Source organism: Vombatus ursinus, unplaced genomic scaffold, assembly GCF_900497805.2.
Source record: "Vombatus ursinus unplaced genomic scaffold, bare-nosed wombat genome assembly UNPS02011334.1, whole genome shotgun sequence".
NCBI lineage: Eukaryota > Metazoa > Chordata > Mammalia > Diprotodontia > Vombatidae > Vombatus > Vombatus ursinus.
The window spans coordinates 7707746-7729592 of NW_020951112.1; the positions used below are offsets into that span (position 1 = coordinate 7707746).

Here is a 21847-nt window from a genome sequence, read left to right on the forward strand (position 1 = left end):
CATTTATAGAGTGCACTAAGGTTTGCAAAATACAAATATTTTCTCATTTGATGCTCAAAATGACACTAGGAGGTAGGTTCTATTTTATCCCCATTTTACAAATGAAGACACTGAGGCAGACAGTTAAGTGACTTGCCCAGGGTCACAGAGCTCGTAAGTGTCTGAGGCTTGATTTGAACTCAAGTCTTCTTCTTCTTTGATCAATGCAATGGCCAACCCTGATTCCCGGGGAACAATGAACAAAGTTACCTATCTCCTGACAGAAAGGTGACAGCCTCCAAGACGCAGAACGAGACAGACATTTTTAGTCACGACCAACGTGTGATTTTTTTTTTTGTGCTTGACTGTGTATTTCTTACAATTTCTTACCTTCTCTTTCACCTCCCAATTTTTTGAGGGGAACAGCAGGATATATGAGGGAAAATAAATGCTTGCTAATTGAAAAAAATATGTATATGTATGTATATGTGTGTGTGTGTGTGTGTGTGTGTGTGTGTGTGTTTGAACTCAGTGACTTTCTAAGGCCACTTCTAGCTCTAAATCTATGATCTCTTTCCCAGGAGATTTGCTATGGTAGAGAGAGCTCCCTACATTGATGAAAGCATAGGTCCAATTAAAAAAAAAAACTCACACCATAAGAAATACTGTAGCCTATTTGCAGCCATAAACCTATTCATCTTTACATAATCTATTCTTTGAAAACATCAGACCAAAGTTTTATCGGGCAGTTAAGGGAACAAGAGTAAGACAGATCAAAGCCTCAAAGTGGTCACCAAGCATCCCAGTACTAAGTCTGTAACTCATTATCGTCACATGGGCTAACCACATCCACCTTCCTCATATATCACTATGCCCATGAAAGAGATTTAGAAGGCCCGGCCCGGGAAAACGCTCAGTTAACTAACTGTCTTAAGACGGGAACCATTTCTTGCGTGACCAAGGCAGCTGTAAAAGCTTCAGGCTGCCTCTGTCTCCCTTACCTCCCCCCAACCAGACCCCAGGACTTAAAGGGAAGCCCATGCTTTGCAGACCCTCGAAACAGATGGATTGCCCCTTTCCGGACACCCTAGGGCTACAGATCTGGCTGGATCACTCTGTTATTGTTTTTGTTCAACGGGGTTGGTTCATTTGTGCCTCGAGCATCTACAGGCTGGCCCCACAAGAGTGATGATGGACATTGTTAGCATGGGTCTCCTTCTTGTTAATTTCTGGCTTCCTCTGTTTCTGCAGGTTGCAGTTCAGGAAACCGGAAAATGGGCCACAGGAAACCTGGCCTCTTACATCTGTCCCAGTTTGTAATCACTGCTCTGGTTTGATTTTGCCTGGTGTCTCGGGTTTGGCTTAACCCCCCGAACCCGACAACGGAATGTTGCTAGTCTGGCTTCCTGAGCAAAATCATTTGGACTTTTTCTGTCTCTAATATCCTCCAGAGTAATACTTTTAACTTCAAGCAACAAAACCTGCTCCTAAAGATAGGATCTGTGAACTTGTCCTTTCTTACTATGTTGATAATTGAAAGTTACTATAATTGGTTTCCTTTGTAATGCTATATATTTTATTTTATGCATATAAAAATACTGTTCTGAGCCAGCATCCATAGACTTCGCCAGATAGCCAAGGGAGGGTCCATGATAAAAAATGATCTGTAGGTCCCATCCTACAGACAGTAATTTCAAGCAAAACCAGAAGAAAAATCTACACAATGACTACACCAATGAAAATAACTAGCACATATACACAAATGAAACCAAATACTCCTTGAAGTATTAGCTAAAATTCTACCTTCTATAGGAAGCCTTTCCCAAACCTCCTTAATTCAAGTGCATTCACTGACTTGACTGTCTCCCACTGAGGGCAGGGGCTGTCTTTTGTCTCTTTTTGTGTATCCCTGGCTTTGCATAGTGCCCAGCACATAGTAGGCATCTAAGAAATTTTTACTGATTGATTGATTTATCCAATATATATTGTTTGTTCATAGTTGTTTGCATGTTGTCTTTCCCATTACACTGAGGGCAGGGACCATCTTGTGTCTTTCTTGTATCCCCAATACCTGGCACATAGTAGGTGCTCAATAAATGTTTCTTGATCTATTATTGGATGATTTACCCTACATGCAGCTTGTTTGTTCATAGTTCTTGGCATGTGGTCTCCCTCATTAGGCTGTGAGCTTCCTGAGGGCAAAAACTATCTTTTATCTTTCTTTGTATCCCTAGCACTTAGCACAGTGCCTAGCACATACCAGGTGCTTGTCGGTGTTCATGTTTCATTTTTGAAGAGGCCCAATGACATCACCAAGTGATGTCTTGACGTGTGTGTGTGTGTGTGTGTATGTGTATGTGTGTGTGTGTGAACTGCATTTAAGTGAGGTAGATTTGCGTAAAGTTGTCAGCCTTACTCTATCCTCAGAGTCATCAAAGTCCAGTGGCAAGACAAAAGTCAAGACAACTTGCAATGGCCTGGAGTACAGTGGATGACCTTGGCCTCTATGATGGCTGACCAAGCTCTAAGCTCTCCACAGTGCCTGCTTCAGCTGTTTTTGTGGCCGTTGGAAGAAATTGTTCTCATCTGCCCTTTGGACCAGGGGAAGTCTTCCCATGCTTGAGGTAGACATCTCCCTAATTCACCCATGGGTTTGAGGCCTATCAGTTAACCTCAACATGGTTTAGCCCTTCTGCAGAGATAGTTTTACCAGGGTTTTGTTTGCCTTGTGTTTTTAATAAATATTTATTGACTGACTGACTGAAATTATAATGACCAACCTTGGGGGCAGAGAAGAAATAAGAAAACTCACTTCCTTTCTATTCAGGTGGGGGACCATGGGTGCGGCCCAGTGGCACACACCATCAGAATGGGTAGATGGGTTGGTTTGTTTTACAGAACTGCTCTGTTTTCCTTCTCTGTTTTTTATTCTTGTGTTACAAGGTTGGGATGGCTAGATGAGTAGGGGGAGAAAGTGAGATATATTCAGAAACACAGGTGATGTAAAAATAACAGATATCAACAAAAAATGTAAAATAAAGTAATATATTACAAATGTCAGCAAAAAGATCATAGACTTGCAGCTAGAAGGGTGATGTAGAGGTAATGTAATTCAAACCTTTGGTGTTACAGATGAGGAATCTATAGCACAGCCACCCCAAGCGACTTGCCCAAAAGTCACATGGATAGTTATATTTCAAAGGTGAGATTTGAACCCAAGTCTTTCTGGCTCCAAGTCTGGCACTCTGTGGTTTGCTATATGGTATTCCTCCAATTCCTTATGTGTTGTCTTCCCAATAGAATGTAATTTTTTTTTTTTAGAATGTGATTTCTTAATAGAATGTGACTACTTCAACGAAGATACGATCAGTGTTTTGCCCAAAGAAAGCAGTTAATAAAAACTCTATTCATTCATTCCAAATACCAGTCAATAAACATTTATTAAGCACCTACTGTGTGCTGGGTACTGTGCTAATTGCTGGGGAAACAAAAGGAGCTTCTACAGGGCAAGCAATGCTTCATTTTCATCTTTTTAACTCCAGCACTAATCACTAGAAGGAAATCAAATTCTGAGGAATCAAAAAACCAATAATGGTCCAGAAACAGACAAATGAAGTAGACATCTCTCCTCTTGGCAAAGGTGGGGAGTGACCAGGGCAGAAAACTGCATACGCCGTCATACTCAATCATTATATCCATCAGTTTTTGCTCGATTGTTTGAACAAAGGAGGGTTCAATCCCAGCTGAGAGGTAAGGGAAAATAATCTAGAAATGATCGTGTTTTACATAAATGTAAATTCTTTTTGTCATTACAGACAAAAGACACCAATCAAACATTTATTTAAAAAATTTAAATGCAATTTTGCTTGGGAGGATATGAAATTGAAAAAGTAATTCATTAGGCATACTACAACAATGGAGAAATTTCCAGTAAATGAAAATTCACCTCTAATCAGAATAATATTGTACAATTGAGTATTTGGGGTGGGGGGAGGGGAGAGAAGGGCTGAACCTGTGATTTCCGCAGTGCAGGGAAACTCCTTGGTTTGGAAACTCCCTCCATGATGATTCACTTTTCCAACTTATACCCAGGGAGAACTGCCTCAGGGCACTGAGAGCTTTAATAATTTGCCAAGGGTCACACTGCCACGATGTGAAGACTTGAACCTAGGTCTTCTCAACTCTAACAAAGGCGTCCTATCAACTGTTTTATTTGGCCTCAAATGAATGGGCTAGAAAAATCACACAGAGCTATTATTTTAACTTAATTTAAGCACTAGAGAGAGAGTCAGAGGTTCTGGGTTCAAATCCTAGCCCAAACCCTTAGTGTCTTGCACCTCAGGGAAGTCACCTTTCCTAAGCCTCAATCTTCTCAACTCTTAAATCAGGAGGTTTGACTCGATGGGCCATAAGGCTCCCTCCAACTCTAAAGCCAAAGACTTACATTATGTATTATCATACCTACATTATGTACGATGATGACTTGCTCACGATAAAAGCAACCAAGAGCGCACAACTATAACATATCAATTGATGCAGTCCATGGATCAAATAAGGGCCCCCAAAACATCCCAACCATAAAAAATGACTCCCATTGAAGGGGAAGCGTGGTTCAGTGGGAAGAGGGATGGATCTGGCGTCAGAAGTCCCACCTTTTCAGCATGGCTTAATAGCGAGGTCATGGGACAGTGGACAGAACATTGGCGGTAGAGTAAAAAACCTGGGCTCAAATCCCATCTCGGATCCAAGTTAGCTGTTTGACCCTGGGCAAGTCACTATACTCCTCTCACACGGGATTTCTCATCAGCAAAATTAAAATAATAACAAGGTTCTCACGAAGGTCAAATGAGCTGATGCACGTAAAGTGCTTCGTAAATTTTAATACAAATATTAGCTAGGATTATTACCTGGGTGGCCCTGGACAAATTAATTTACCTCTCTGGGCAAGATGGCTTGTAACACCCATTCTAATTGTCAGTTCATGAACCTCTGAAGCACTTTACAGAAATTAATTTGTTTGATCCTCACAAAACTCTGTGACTTTAAAAGTGTTGTTATTGTGCCCATTTTATAGATGAGGGAACTGAGACCCAAGTGACTTGCCCAAGGTCACATAGGTTTTGTTGTTGTTGCTGTTCAGTCATTTTCATTGTTTCTGACTCTTCGTGACCCCTTGTGGGGTTTTCTTGGCAGAGACACTGCAGTGGTTTGCCATTTCCTTCTCCAGCTCATTTTACAGATGAGGAAACTGAGGCAAATAGAGTTAAGTGACTTGTCCAGGGTCACATAACTAGTAAGTGTCTGAAGCCTCAGGACTCAGGAAAGTGAGTCTTCCTGACTCCAGGCCGAGCGCTCTATCCACTTTGCCACCTAGGCCCTTAGGTAGTAAACCCCAAAAGTCACATTTTAACTCAGGTCCTCTGACTCCGAATTTTAAGGATCACAGACTTTGATTTGGAAGAGACCTCAAAAGCCATCTGGCCAATCTTTTTGTTTTTTGTGGATGATGAAACTAAAACCCATGAAGAGTAAACAAAGTCGCCCTGGGCCCCACACCTACTATCTAAGGTAAGATTCACACTCGGGCTTTAGAAGCAGACAGCTATCCCGGAGGATAGAGCAGCTGGACTTGCCTCAGGCACTTACTAGCTATGTGACCCTGGGCAAATCGTTTAACCTCTCCGTGCCTCAGTTTCCACATCTGTAAAATAAGGCTAGCACCCACCTCCAAAGGATAAAATGAGTTAACATTTGTAAAGTGCTTTGCAAACATTAAAAACGCTATTATTCCGGATGCCAAATCTGACGCTCTAGCTCCTACAACAGGATACCTCTCAAGCTACACACGCCGAGTGCCAAATATAATAGGGAAAGCCAGATGTTAGCTCTCTCCTCCAACACTCCAGTTCTAAATGGGTCCTGCCAAATCCTCAAGCATCTTACTCATCCCAAAGATGGATTTTCTGTTGTAACAGTGGCTCCATTCTTCACTCGGGAAAGGGAAGGCGGCTCTGAGAAAAGCCTTGTCTTCCACTCTGATGGGAATGAAGGCTTCTCCCTGCTGGCAGTCAAAGCAGGAAATTTCCTTGTTTGTTTCTAGTCCCGACCAAGGGGTTCTTCTGGTTCTTCCAGTTTGTGTCTGGCTTAGGATAGCAAAGAAGACCCTAGTTCTGAGAGAAATAGCTCTGCACTGCTTTGTATATTTTCCATGCTCAACTAATACTCTACAGAAATGAGTCAGGGGATGAGAAAAGGTACCTCCCCATCCCTTTTCAGCAGAGGTAACGCAGCACTGTCAGAACTTGGCCGATGGGTTAGTTTTGCTGAAAATTTTTTTTGTCTTGCTTTTTTATTCTGATAGGTAAGTGGAAAGGTCATATTTGAAAAAGAGGATCACATAAAAATTAAAAGGCAACATAAACAATTTATAAAGAAAAAAAACCAGGGGCAGCTAGGTGGCGCTGTGGATAGAGCACTGGCCCTGAAGTCAGGAAGACCTGAGTTCAAATCTTACCTCAGACCAAACACTTGACATGTACTAGCTGTGTGACCCTGGGCAAGTCACTTAACCCCAATTGCCTAAAAAAGGCAAAAAAAAAAAACCTATCAGATGTAATTGTAATTTTGACTCAAGAAACAAAACTATGGTCAAAGAGGTGGTAGAGGTGGTGGTGGCCACCACAGTAGCAGGAAGCAGCCCGGCAAAGTGGCTAGAAAGCTGGCTGACTAGAACTGGTCTCAGAGTTAGGATGATCTAGGTTCAAATCCTTCCTCTGTCAGATACTGGCTGTATGACCCTGGGCAAGTCACCTACCTTCTCTGTTCCCACAATTTTCCAAGAGTATCAGCTATATACGAATCGCTGGTCATCATCAGAAAAGGGATTTTCTGCATTGGGAATTTCCCACATTTGTGAAATCACAGTCCCAAGACAAAGGGGTTATTATTATTATTATTATGATCATCAATCTTATTCTCATCTTTTTTCATAAAGTTCAGATAAAAATAGTCCTAGACTAAGTTGCCATCCTGCCATAATTACTTAATATTTAACATAAGAGGCAGCTAGGCGGTACGGTGGATAGAGCACCTGGAGTCAGGAAGACCTGAGTTCAAATCCAGCCTCGGACACACACCAGCTGTCACTTTAACCACTGCCTGCCTCAGTTTCCCCATCTGTAAAATGGAGATAATAATGGCACCCATCTTCCAGTGTTGTTGTGAAGATCAAATGAGATGACATGTATAAAGTACTTTGCAGATCTTAAGCACTATATAAATGATGCCTATTATAATAACATCATATATTACTATGGATAACATAATATGAAATTATATAACAATAAATTATATGATAAATATCTAGTGTTTTAAATCATAGTATAGTTATAATATCATAATAAAATATTAATAATATTATCCTATAGAATATTGAGGAGGTAGAGAAAAATAACTGATTTTTTGTAACTGAATGAAACTGCTAATGTTGTTACTAGCAGCAGAGCACAGGCATGGCATCTAGAGGTCTGAACCTGGGGTCAAGGCAATGGGCTCTCAGGTCCCACTTCAAAGCGGAGAGAATGCTTGGCCTACAATCGGGAAGACCCGAGTTCAAATCTAGCCTGTGACTTTTTCTAGCTGTATGACCCTGGGCCAGTCACTTAACCTCTGTCTACCTCAGTTCCCTCATTTGTAAAATGGAGTTCATAATAGCACCCACCTCTCAGGGTTGTTGTGAAGGTCGAATCACGTAAGATTTGTAAGGCGCTTTGTAAATCTTAAAGTGCCACATAAATACTAGTAGTCGTTATTGTCATGGCAATGATGACAATGATATTACGTCTGACACGCAGTAGCGGTGTGACCTTGGACAAGGCACAACCAAGGCTGAAAAATAAGTGAGCCTGAAAACTTTTAGGGATCAGATGCCTATCAAGTCAGCGAAAGTCAGAATGGCCCTTCCCACATTAAGAATATCCTTGGTCTGACATGAAACAATGGCAGCTTTTCCACCTCCCAAAACTCCAATATTTCCTGACAGAGCATCCTTCAGCTTTTTTTCCTATTGTGTTGAGACTGTAAAAACTTTCTAAATCGGGACTTCCTCCTATTATACTGGAGAGGCAGCTTTCTGGGAAGTGCCCCTCAGAGGCAGAAGGTAGGAATTCCTGCAGCACCACCCAGTGGAAACATAAGAAGGGAAAAAAAAATGAAAAGGAAGATATGGCTTTTGTTTTCAGGAAAGGAAAAGAAAAGAAGCACCCCGCTCTCCAAAGTAAACTTCCAAACGTTCCAATTTTTCCACTGATGGCCGCTAATAACATCATTTGCTTCAGACTCCTAAGATTTAAACCTGGAAGGAACCTCAGAATCCCATCTAGTCTAAGCCCCTTGTTTTACAGCTGGGGAAACTGAGACCCAGAAGAAGTGACTTGTTGTAAAGCGGGTCATAGGATCCTAGATTCAGAGCTGGAAAGAACCTCTGAGACCATCTAGCCTCTGACCCTCTAATTTTTCAGATGAGGAAACTAAGGCACAAAGAAGTGAAATGCCTTAAGAGGCCATTTATTTTAGTCCAGCCTCCAGAGGTCATCTAGTCGGACTCTCTCTGTTTTACAGATGTGGAAAGGGAGGTTGAGAGAAGTACAGTGACTTTCTCATGTGCGTGTGTGTGTGTGTCTTTGTGGAGGAGACTCATAGATATAAAGCTGAAAGGAACCTTAGAGGTCATCTAGTCAAACTTTCTCTTTTTTTTACAGATGTAGAAACTGAGGCAGAGAGCCGTGCAATGAATTCGCCTGAGGGCCACAGAGCTAGTAAGTCTCAAAAACAGCATCAGAACCCAAGTCTTCCTGACTCTAAACCCAGCATACTAGCCACTAGCAACCATGCCATGCTGCCTTCATAGATGGCCTCTCCTCCAGTAGAATGTAAACTCCTGGAGGACAGGAACCATTTCATTTTGTTCTGCTTCCAGTGCCTAACACAGTAGTACCTGACACATAGCAGACAGTTAATAAATGGTTGATGTGTGACACTAGGCAAGTCACTTAACCTTGTTTGCCTCAGTTTCCTCACCTGTAAAAATGAGCTGGGGAAGGAAATGGCAAACCACTCTGGTATCACTCAGGAAAACCCCAAATGGGGTCATAAAGAGTCGTACTGAAAAAAAAAAAAAGACTAAAACGAATGAACAAACGAACAAAAAGATGAATTGACAGATGGGTTGAGGTTGCAAGTGGGCAGGGCTGGTAATTCTAATCCAAATCTCTGAGTCCACATTCTCCACCCTACTTCAATTAGCCCTCTCTCGAAAACCACTTCCTCCTCTTCTTTTCCCCAACTCAACCACACCCACCCACACTTTCCTGCTTTCACGCCTTCCTCGGGTGTCTCCCTGACATACGCACATATGTACATGCATACACACACACACAGACACACACACACAGTGTATGCTCACACTTACATATTCAGAGCAATTCAACTTCAAAATGATATAATTTGGAGGGCCAGGAGGCAACCACTCTACCAATGGGAGCCCAAGAAAATCAGGGTGTACCTAAACTGTCAGCAATTCTTACCAAGAGCCCTGGGGGACCAGGAAGTATCCACAGCCATGTCTATATTCTGAGGCTGAAGACAAAATTCATTGGTTCCTGATAGAAAGGCAAATGGCATATTTACCTTCTCTGCCCCCCCCCCCCCCAGCTTTGGTTCCTTATGTTGGTCCTTGGGGAGAAAAACACACCCAGAGGCATCCTGAATGCCGCTCAAGACATTTCTGTCCAAGCCAGAGAAAGAGCCACCTTTCACTGCTGGCTAGCTGCCAGCCTCAGCTGTGCCCACCCTTCTCCTGTGACAAATGCGTTGTTCCTGAGGCTTTGGAAAAGAGCCTTTTGGCTCAGTTCAGGAACAAAAAGGTTCCTCTTTGTCAGTAATTCAATTACCCTCATGACACATCACTGCATTAAGGTTGTCAGGGGATTAGAGAGTGATAAGAATACCTCCTCTCTCCTACATTCATGCTTTCCTCCAGGGAAAAGATCACAGGGGGCATGAAGTCAGGTTCAAAACATGAAAACTTGATTTCTCTCTGCTCTCTCTAATCTATAAACAATGGTTTTAATAATAATACTAATAATAGCTAACATTTATATAGCACCTCCTCACAACAGCCCTGGAAAGTCGGTACTACTACTGTCCCTATTTTAATAATAATATTAAAACCTGACATTTATATAGCACCTACTGTGTGCCAGGTACCGTATTAAGCACTTTACAATTATTATCTCATTTGATCCTCACAACAACCCTGGGAGGTAAGTGATATAACAGAGAAGGAAAGTGAGGAAAATAAACAAGTTAGGTGACTTGCCCAGGGTCACAGAGCTAGCAAGTGTTTGAAGCTGGATTTGAAGTCAGGTCTTTCTGACTCCAGGTCTGGTCCTCTATTCCACTGCACCTCTTAAGTTCAGTTGTTTTCTCCATTTGAAAATCCATAATCTTAGCATACTTTTTTCATTTTTATTTTTCGTGGGTTTTGTGTGTATATGTTTTCTTTTGCAACATAGCTAATACGGAAATATGTTTTATATGACACACATGTATAATTGATATATTGCTTGCCTTCTGAAATGGTGGAGAAAGGGCGAGAGAATTTGTAACTCAAAATTTTGAAAAATAAATGTTAAAAAATTTAAGTACAATTGGGAAATATTTAATGAAATAAATAAAATATACTAGAAAAAATCCACAACCTTAAAAGTGCAACCAAATTATTAAAATGCTTTAACCCAATGGCACAAGTAGTTGGGGGGAGGAGAGAAGGAGTGCTACCTGCCCCTTCCCTGCATTAATAACATTAAGAAATTCTATATTTCTTCAACACTTTAATGTTTGCAAAGCAAACATCACTTGATCCTTACAACAACCATAGGAAGTAGATATTCTTTTTATTCCCATTCAACAAAAGAGGAAAATGAGGCAGAAAGTCACTGTGCTAGTGACTTGCCCAGCACCACACAGCTAGTAAAGGTCTGAGGCAGGATTTGAACTCAGGTCTTCCTGACTCTAAATTCCACACTCTACCCACTGGACCACTTTTTGCTATTGTTCAGTCTTGTCCAACTCTCTGTGACCCCATTTGGGGTTTTCTTGGCAAAGATACAGGAGTAGTTTGCCATTTCCTTCTCCAGCTCATTTTACAGATAAGGAAACTGAGGCAAACAGAGTTAAGTGACTTATCTAAGGTCTTATAGCTAGTAAGTGTCTGAGATGACCTGACCCCAAGCCCAGTACTCTATCCACTTCATCATCATTAGTAGTGCCAAAAAACCCTTTGAAATGTTCCTTTTTGAGGACTTCTACATACAAAAAACATTTATGGCAGCTTCTTTTTTGTCCTGGCAAAGAGCTGAAAACTATGGGGGTGTCCACCAATTGGGGAATGACTGAACAAATTAGATTATATGAATGTAATAGAATACTACTTGTAAAAAAAAAAAAGATAAATGGCATGATTTCAGAGAAACCTGAGGAGACCTGTATGAACTAATGTGGATCAGAGTGAGCAGAATCAGAACAGTAACATAACGCTGTAATAACAAACAACTTTTAAAGACTTAGCAACCGTAATCAACACAGGTAATGAAGAAGGCTCCCCACCTCCTGACAAAAAAGTGACAGACTCAGGTTCTGATTGAGACATCTATATTGTGTCCGTGGCCAATGCTGCAATTAGTTTTGCTTAACTTCTCACATTTGTTAAAATGTTTTTTTTTCCTTTTTTTTTTCCTAATGGAGAGGAGATGGGAGGAAAAGAAAGTAGACTTTTATTAATTTAAGTGAAAAAAAATTTTTAAAGGAAGCTTTCCTTTTTTGTTACATACATGCATGTCAACAATAGTTCACTAATCTCAACATTAACCAAAAGCATTTTAACCTCACCAAAGCTTAACCACACATACAAATTTAAACCTCCATAAGTCAGAGATTTAATATTGGGAAGGACTGTGGTATGTGGAAGAGGGCAAGCTAGCCCAGAGTTCACATCCCAAAATGGATGCATACTATTCGATGGATATTGGGCAAACTCCCTGGGTATCAGTTTCCTGATCTGTAAAATGAGGGATTTGTGGCCTCAAGGGCACACATGGCCTTCTAGGTCCTCAGGCGTAGCCTTTCGACTGAGTTCAAGTTTTACAGAACAAATTCTTTCATTAAGGGCATTTGTTCCGTGAAGTTTGGATTCAGTCAAAGGGCCACATGCACCCCACCTCTGGATTACACCATATGGCCTCTGCAGTTCCTTCCAGCTTTATGTCAATGAAAGTTTGAACCACAGCTCTAATTCTTCTTTACAACATGACTAATGTGAAAATATGTTTAATAGGGATTTATATGTAGAGCCTATATCAGATTGTGCACTGTCTTGGGGAGGGAGGTGGGGAAGGAGGGGGAGAAAATTCAAAACTCAAAAGCTTATAGAAGTGAATGTTGAAAACTAAAAATAAATTAATTAAAAAAAAGTTTCAAGCACAGACAGACTTTGTCCACTAATGGCTCAGAGGGGCAGTATCCATATAATGGAACAAGTAAAAATAAGAGATTAGCACATTTCTATTTGTTCTTCTAAGACTTAAAATTGGCCAGACCTTCCTAATGCCCAATTTGAAGCTCAACTTTGGCTTTTCTCCTCATAAATAAAGCATATTCTCCTGGAGGAGAGACAGTATGAAACAGTGGATAGGGATAGAGAGCAAAATTTTTAGTCAGGGAGACCTAGGTTCAAATCCCGCCTTGATCAAATACTAGCAGTATGGCTCTATAAGTCACTTAACCTTTTAGCATCTCTGCTGGATGACCACTGGTCAAAGATACCGTAGAGGACATTCCTCCTCAGGTGCATTATTAGGTTAGGGGCTCCTTCCCCCTGCATTCCAAGATTCTAGCTTGCCTGAAGCAACTACTGGACCTGGGGTCAGGAAGACCAGAGTTCAAATTCTACCTTAGACACTTACTACCTGTGTGACCCTGAGCAAGTCACTTAACCTCTAGTCAAAACCTTAGTTCCCTCATCTATAAAATGGGGATCAAAATAGTGCCTACCTCTCAAGGTAGCCAAGAGAATCAAATGAGATCATGTTTGTAAAGTCCTTTGCAAACCTTAAAGCCCCATATACATGCTAGCTAAATTAACTCCACCCTCTTCTGAATTCCATTTATACCAACATCATTGTGGGGGAAAAGGAGTGGGAAACAAGATGGAGTCTTTCAGCCCTTCAGGCAATTTTCTAAATCATGAGTTATGGAGACACGGCTGATCTGTACAAGAGCAATGACTTTTTCCATGCTGAGGAAAGCTAAGACAAGGATTCCACAAGAAATCACTGTCCCAAACAAATAAAGAAGGTCCTTGCGCATTGGGCATTACCAAGAGAATGTGACCAGTGAGATCTCTTTATCTGGAGACTTTTCTTTTTTTTTTTATACCTTTAAAAAATTTTTAATAGTATTTTATTGTTTCCAATTACACTGAAAGACAAATTTTAACATTCATTTCTTTTTATTTCCCAACGTAGCCTTTTATTTGCAACAACAGAAATAAGATAGTAGACAGCTAATGAAAAGAAATGTTCATTAGAATTGCCTGATAAGCCTTAAAAAATGTCTTTCGTGAAACTGTCAAAAATCCTAGTGATTTGGTGAGACATTGAGTATTAGATATAATGTGTAAACTCAGACTATTTCACCTTATTAAACCATATTTCAGCATGAATGCTCATATGTATTTGCTCACACTGTTTCTCAGGTTTAGAATATTAGTTTCTCTTCTTGAACCTCCTGTTGCTTGAAATCTTCAAGCCCCAACTAAAATACCATCTCCTACATGAAATCTTCCCAGATTCCCCTGGCCAGAAATAAGCTCTCATTCTCTTGTGAACTCTAACAGTATTTAACATTCATTTTTTTAAAAAATTAGACTTCTGAATTTTCTCCCTCCTCTTCCTCCTCCCTAAGATGGTAAGCAATTTGATATAGGTTATATATGTGCAATCATGTAAAACATATTTCCATATTAGTCATGTAGTGAAATAAAAAACAGAACAAAAGAAAAAAAACTGGAGACTTTTCAAAGTATAAACAGTCATCCCTCTAGAGTGGTCCTCCTACTCTACAATACTGTCTATTCCAGCCCTTGGGATTCTGCAATCCTTTAAATTCCATTGCTATTATGTTATTATAGTATATTATTATGTTATTATATCATAATATTATGTTATATAGTATAATTACATTGTATTATATTGTAATACACTATATATGTTATCTTGTATTATATATCACATATTATTTTGTATTCTTTTTTGGTTAAGATATTTCAAAGACTTAGTTAATTTAAAATGAAGTTACACACCCAAGTATATAAATCTGGGATGTTAACATATTCACCTTGGAAGGGATATATAATAAATAGTGAATGTTCATTCTCCAAAATAGCTTCATCTGGTATACATCTGTAGCATATTTTAACTGTACATAGTTCAAACTGTGAAAGGGTGTAGGCCTGTCCATTCTGTATCTTTATTTTCTCAACATAAATATAATAATTCACACATTTACAATTTACTAGGAAATCAAATGTGTGTGTGTGTGTGTGTGTGTGTGTGTGTAAAGCAAATTGTCTAAAGCAGTGGTATAGTTTTTTTTCAATCTGCTTTCTCAGAAAGTTTGACTTTAAACATGAAGAATCAATGTGAAAAGAAACAGATCATTAATAATAACTTGAAAAATGCCTACTATCACGAATTAACAAAGAAATGAAAACAACTCAGGTTCTACCTCTCTCAATGTAATACTGGCAAAAATAACAATGTGAATGAATGAATGGGCCAATGAATGAATGAATGAAAAAGCATTTTTTTAATCACTTACTAAGCGAAGAGCAATATACTAAGCATTGGAGGTACAAACAGAAGTGAGACAATTTCTTCTTATAGAGCTCATACTCTAATTGGGGTAGTAAGAGGCTCAGTGTTGGGGGATTTGGGAAGAAACAGATACACTCACTCATTGCTGGTAGAATTGCAAACTTGTAGAATCTTTAAGGAGAGCAGTTAAATAGTTACCAAAATAACCACAACCTTTGACTTCATAAATACTGATACAAAAATATTATTTAAAAAAAAAATCAAAAAAAGAGATCTCTAGTCAAGACTTTTCCTAGTGGCTGTATTTGTAACTATAAAAAACCAAAACAAAACAAAGCAAATTAATTGTCCAACAATAAGAGCATAAATAAACTGAGGTACATTAATGTATTGGAATAGTATGATACAATTAAGACAACAGGGAAAGATCAAAAAGGAATTATACTTTGAAAACTTTGAATTGGTTAACTGAAATGTAAATGGTTGTTCAATAAATTTAGTTATGTCAATGTTCAGTATCATTTTCTTTTGAGAAGTATGAAGTGAAAGAATACCAGAAAAATCACCTGTCATTCCCATTAAAAAAATTAAGAGTCACCTCAAGGTCACACTTCCTTGAAGGGGACCCTTTTTAAATATTAGGATGCTTGTCTAGACGACTGTTGGTTATTTCTAAGAAGCTTGTTTTAATTCCTGACAGCGAGCAATTTCAAAACAAAAGGATTCTTTCCTAGTACTCCAGTTTACTTCTCACCCTTAAGATATACTTTTCTGACAAGCAGATAAAACTTATTGAACATACAAGCTGAAGAATTGCTAAGAATTGCTCCCTGTGAGATCTGTTCTGCCTTAAAGAACAACAGCTAACATTTATATAGCACCTACTAAGTGCTAGGTAATGTGCTAAGTGCTTTACAATGATCTCATGGGATCCTCACAACAACCCTGGGACAGCAGGTGCTATTATTATCCCCATTCTACAGTTGAGGAAACTGAGGCTAACAGCTGTTAAGTGACTTTGTCCAGGGTCACAAAGATAGTAAGAGTCAGAAGCCAGATTTAAACTCAGGTCTTCTTGACTCCAGATTCAACAAGAACATGCCCAGGCTTTATTGTGGAAAGTCATGATAATCCTGCTTAGAAAAAATGAAAGAGTAAAACCAGACCCTCTCCCTCTGACCTCCTTACAAATGCCCAAGGTTTTTTGTTGTTGTTGTTGTTTTTTTTAATGCTCCATCAATCTCTCTAGACCTGTTTTGGAACAAGAGGTCAAACCTATCTCTTCTCCAATGATGGATCCCTGGTCCATACATGAAATCCATACACATACTAGCAAATCATGAAGCCTTTCATTCCCCCTCAGATATTAAATGTCTGTGTGACTCTAGGAAAATCACTTAATTTCTTTCTGCCTCACTTTCCTTAAATGTAAAAATGAAAGGGTAGGACCAGATGGTCTGTGGGGTAGCTTCTAGCTTGACCCCAATGATGAGTCTCCTATGTGTCAGGCACTGGGGGTACAGAGACCAAAATGAAAACACAGAATCTTCCCCCCAAAAAATTCTCTTTTGTTCCCATCCTATTTCACAAGATGATGTAAGAAATGTCATACAGAAGAGGCCAAGAGCTGAGTTCAAATCCTGCTGTCAACACTTACCTGAATCATAGATAAAAAAAAATGAAAGGGCCCTCCAAAACCTTGCAGTACGACCTCCTCTGATGACAGGGGGAGGAACAGAGGGCCAAATAACTTTAATAATTTGCCCAAGGTCATCGGGGTGAGTAAAACAAGAGAAACAGAATTTGAACCCAGAGCCTCTGACTTCAAGTCCACTGCTCTTTTTCCCTAGAAGTGACACTAAGGAGCAAGTCATTTAACCGCTAAGAGCCTCAGTTTGCTTATCTGTAAAAGGAAGATAAAAATATTTCTCTTTTCCTCCCATCTCATTGTTGTTCAGTCATGTCCAATTATCTGTGACCGCATTTGGGGTAGTCCAGGCAAAGATACTGGAGTGGTTTGCCTTTTCCTTCTCCAGTTCATTTTACAGATGAGGAAACTGAGAAAAACAGATGTAAGTGACTTGCCCAGGGTCACCCACTTCAAATCTGAGGGCAGATTTGAACTCAGGAAGATGAGTCTTCCTGACTCAAGGCCCAGCACTCTATGCACCATGGCGCCACCTAGCACCACTCCATTACAGAGTTGTTATAAGGAACCAATAATAACAACAATTATAATAACAGTAGAATTTATTTAGTGTCTACTGTGTTCCAGGCACTGTGCTGAGTGTTTTACAATTATTATCTCACTCAATCTTCACAACAACCCTGAGAGGTAGGTACTATCATCATCCCTATTTTACAGATAAGGAAATTGAGGCAAAGAGAGATGAAGTGACTTGCCCAGGGTCATACAACTAGCAAAACCACATTTGAACTCAGGTCTTCCTGACTCTAAATCCAGTTGCACTTTCTCTGCTGCACCACCGAGGCTAAATCCTACCTTAGAATAACATTGCAGATCATGATGTCGGTTATTAATATTCAATTAAAAGGTATTCTTTCAAGACAACAGCATCATGCAGTAGGAACAGAACAAATGTAAGTAATTCAGAGACACATAGGGTGATTTGCAGTACCCTCTGCACAAAAGTCCACACAATGACTGCAATGATGTTCATGAAAAGGTCACTTAAAAAAAGGAAGTGGAATACTCACTGAGAAACCAACAACAGTCCTAGAGAACAGATAACAGAACAGATCTCCACTCCACTCCATCCCCCTTGGCATAAACACTATGCTAGGCACTGGGGATACCAATGCAATTCACCCGGTGGTTTTGGTTCTGTTTTTTGCTTAACTATTTATTTATTACAAAGATTCAATTCATAAGATGGAAGAGTAGGGGAAGAGAGGAGAAGATGGTATTCAGAAAAAGCAATGATGAGAGTAAAAAAGACATCAATAAAACTTTTTTTAAAAAAAAGAAAGAATAAAAAGTACTGTACTTTTTCTATCTTCTGTTCCTCCATCTTATTTCCTCTTGGTATAAAAACTTGACCAGATTATGTATGGGGTTTTCACATTTCAGGTTAAAAGTTAAAAAAGGAAAGAAAAAAGGATGTGGCAAAGAGGAAAGCAGAGAGGTTTGCTGTGCTCAGTTATGACTGAAATCACAGGGAGCCGACAACTCGCCAGAGAAGTGACAAGCCGTCTTACTGGAGTTACAATACCCTACTGTCTCTTGTCCGTTCTGTTCTGTCCTGAACTCTCTCTTCCAAAAGTTCTAGGGAGCAATTTTTCTCCACTCAAAATGATTCCATGGACTGATGAAATTCCTTCTCTGAATCTCCACAGCATTGACCAATCAGTCAACAAGCATCTATGTAGTGCCTACTATATGCCAGGCACTGTGGCCAATAATTATGATGATGACGAAAATAACAGTCCCTACCCTCAGCGAGCTTACATTCCACTCTTAATGGTGAGGAGGAAGGGACAGGAAAGCCGTGAGGAGAGAGCTGTGGGGTGAAAGAAGCAAAAGGCAGAGGGAAGGAAGAAGAAGGTTTAAGATTATACAGATTTTTAGGAAAAACTATTGCTAGGGAAAGAGCTAAGGAAATAAGCATTTATAAAGAGTCTATTATGTGCCAGGTGCTGTGCTAAACACTTAGTAAAAAGCTTTTAGGAATGGTTTAAAAAAAAAAAGAAAAGAAAAAATGTTGTGCAGACCAGTGCTAGTAGTTGAGAAAGAGAGCTATGTAGTATTTTTTTTAAAAATAAGTGAAAGTGATTTTTCTTGGTTTAAGAATTTTTTTTTAACATCTCTTAAGATCACAAGAAATACAAGAAATGTCTCACCAAAACAAGGTTGAGAATTGCTACTATGGAATCTGAGAAAAAGTTCCCCCAATAGACTTTAAGGTTTTTAAAGGTAGGGACATGTATGCATGTATGTACATACTCATGTATGCATGCACATACATGTGCCTGTATATGTGTGTGTACAGGTGTGTATGCATGCATGTATATATACATACACACATTTTTTTGTCTCTATCTCCACTTGGTAGCACAGTGACTGACATATAATAGGTGCTCAGTAAATGCTTATTCCTTTACCTTCCTATCAAATGCCTCAACCATCAAAGGCAGAATCAATCAAAACCAACCAACCAATACTTGGGCACCAACTATGGTAGGATTGATTCTATTTTGGGTGGTGGAGATGTAGAAAGTTGGACTTTTTTTTTGAGCCAGTCTTTCATTTACAGTCTTATTGGTCTTCTGGGTCTTCTTATACCACTCTGCATCAGTTAATACAATTATTCCTATGTCTCTTAGCACAAAAATAATGAATGGGGTTGGATCTTTTTTTTAACCAACAGAGCCCCTTGTATAATTCTAAATGAAGGGATGCGTGGCACTGAGGATATGAAACTGGATTTGGAGCCTAGCTCTAAAACTCACTGCTTATATGTGACCACAGGCAAATTACTTTACTTTCTTTTAACCTTTATTTTGTCCATCTGTAAAATGGGCACCATCATACATGTAGGTAGTACCACCCTCATAGGGTCACACAGCTATTAAGTGTCTGAGGCCAGATTTGAAACTCAGGTCTTGCCAACGCCAAGCCAAGTGCTCTATTCTCTGTGCTACTTAGCTGCTGAATATACAGTAAGCAGTGGAAAAGTTGGAGAATGGCTAACTTAACTAGTCTTTTCCAATTGGGCGAGTGTAGTGTGCCTTGAATAACCAATTAAATAAAACAACCCTTCCTGGCATATAGCTGACATTTCTATATTATTCTATTCTATAAACCAATCCATGAGTATTTATAAAGCACCTACTATGTATCAGGGGCGGCTAGGTGGTGCAGTAGATAGAACACCGAGCCTGAAGTCAGGAAGATCTGAGTTCAAATTCGGCCTCAAACACTTACTAGCTGTGAGAACCTGGGCAAGTCACTTAACCCCTATTTGCCTCAGTTCCTCCTCTGTAAAATGGTGACACACTCGAGAAGGAAATGGCAAACTCTTCCAGTATCTTTGCCAAGAAAGCCCCACAGACAACTCCATGGAGTCACAAAGAGTCAAACATGACTGAATGACTGAACAACTAAGTAGCATAGCACTAGGTATACAAAGAAAAAAGTGAAATGATCCCTGCCCTCAAGAAGCTTACATTCTAACAGGGAAGAAAACATGTACACACAAGTATATACAGAATATATCCAAAAAGAATACAAAGTAATTTAGGGAGGGGATACATTAGCAGGGGGTGGGATTTTGTGACTGTAGGTTATAGAACACTACAATCTTGAGAGAAGAGAAAATAGACATTATTTCAAAGGCAATAGAGAGATACAAGGTAGGTGAGGGTAAGCTACCATATATTAGGAAAATACACACATACATATGAACAGGACTAAAATATGTCAATAAAAACATTATAGAAAAAGATGAGATTGTTAACAAAGTGGGAGCGAGGTGCGACCATGTGATATTAGGAGAAGGGGAGGAAGGTGCTTAGCACCTTGGGTGGACTCTTATGGACAAGATATGAGAGAGCATGGACAATAGTCCAATGGAATGGGAATACATGAGTAGATTTCACTTTTCACTCAAGGATGTGCTGGAGACAGCTCTACCAAGCTGTGGAGAGCCAGTTGTTTAATTTTCACTGGGGCATGTGATCCTCAGAAATCATCAAATGCTATAAATCAGTTTGATTTGTTTATTGATGGTCTGGACTTAAGAAAGTCATAGAGAAAATGCCAATAATGCAAATTAACCTTAAAAGTATATTGCGGGAACATGGTTTTATTCTAGAGAGTTGGTTGTTAAACACGTACCAGCACACCACCGGCTTCAATGTACCTCACTATTAGGAGCATCTTCATCTCATCTGGGCCTCACAATAACACTCACTTCATAGACAGGTACTTAAGGCCCAGAAAAGTAAAGAAACTGGCCCAGGGTCACACAGCTAACAAGTGTCTGAAGTGGGCATCATACCCAGGTCCTCCTAAGTCTAAGTCTATGCTGAATAGGCTAGAGAAATGATCAATCAGCCGGCATTTATTAAGCACCTACTAAGTATCAGACACTGCCCTAGGTGCTGGAGATACAAATACAAAAATGAAACAGCCTCTGTATTCAAGGAGTTTACAATGTATCAGGAGAGAGAATATGTATACATTTCCAAAATAAATACATGGTGAATTCAGTTCTCTCATTTTTTACATTCTTTTTAAAAACTTAGTATTTTATTTTTCCCCAATTACATGTAAAAACAATTTTAACACCCATTTAAAAAACTTTGAGTTCCAAATTCTCTCCCTTCCTCCCTCCCCACCCCCACTGAGAAGGCAAACAATTCGAATAGAGATTAATACATGTGTAGTCATGCAAAATACTTCCATAATAGTCATGTTGTAAAAGACTATTTCCCTCCATCCTATCACCCCTATTTATTCTATTCTCTCTCTCCTTTCACTGTTGCTCCTCAAAAGTGTTCTGTTTCTGACTACCCCCTCCCCTAATCTGCCCTCCCTTCTATCACCCCCCTTCTCTTAACCCCTTCTCCCTAGAGAGTAAGATAGGTTTCCATACCCAATTGAATATGTATGTTATTCCTTCTTTGAGCCAATTTTGAGGGTAAGATTCACTCACTCTCCCTCAGCTCCTCCCTCTTCCCTTTCACTGTAAAAGCTTTTTCTTGCCTCTTTTATGTGAGACAATTTGCCCCATTCTACCTCTCCCTTTCTCTTTCTCCCAGTACACTCCTCCCAACCCTTAATTTTATTTTTTAGATGTCATCCTTTCATATTCAACTCACACCTGTGCCCTCTGTCTATATATACTTCTTCTAACTACCCTAATAAGAAAGGTCTTATGAGTTACAAATATCATCTTTCCATGTGGTACTGT

At 39.6% G+C, this 21847-nt stretch overlaps 1 protein-coding gene across 1 annotated transcript in view; it reads right to left on the reverse strand.

Moving 5' to 3' along the window:
* Positions 1-21847, reverse strand: part of ELK3 (ETS transcription factor ELK3) — a 93483-nt gene that overhangs the window by 53372 nt on the left and 18264 nt on the right. The window lies entirely within an intron of this gene.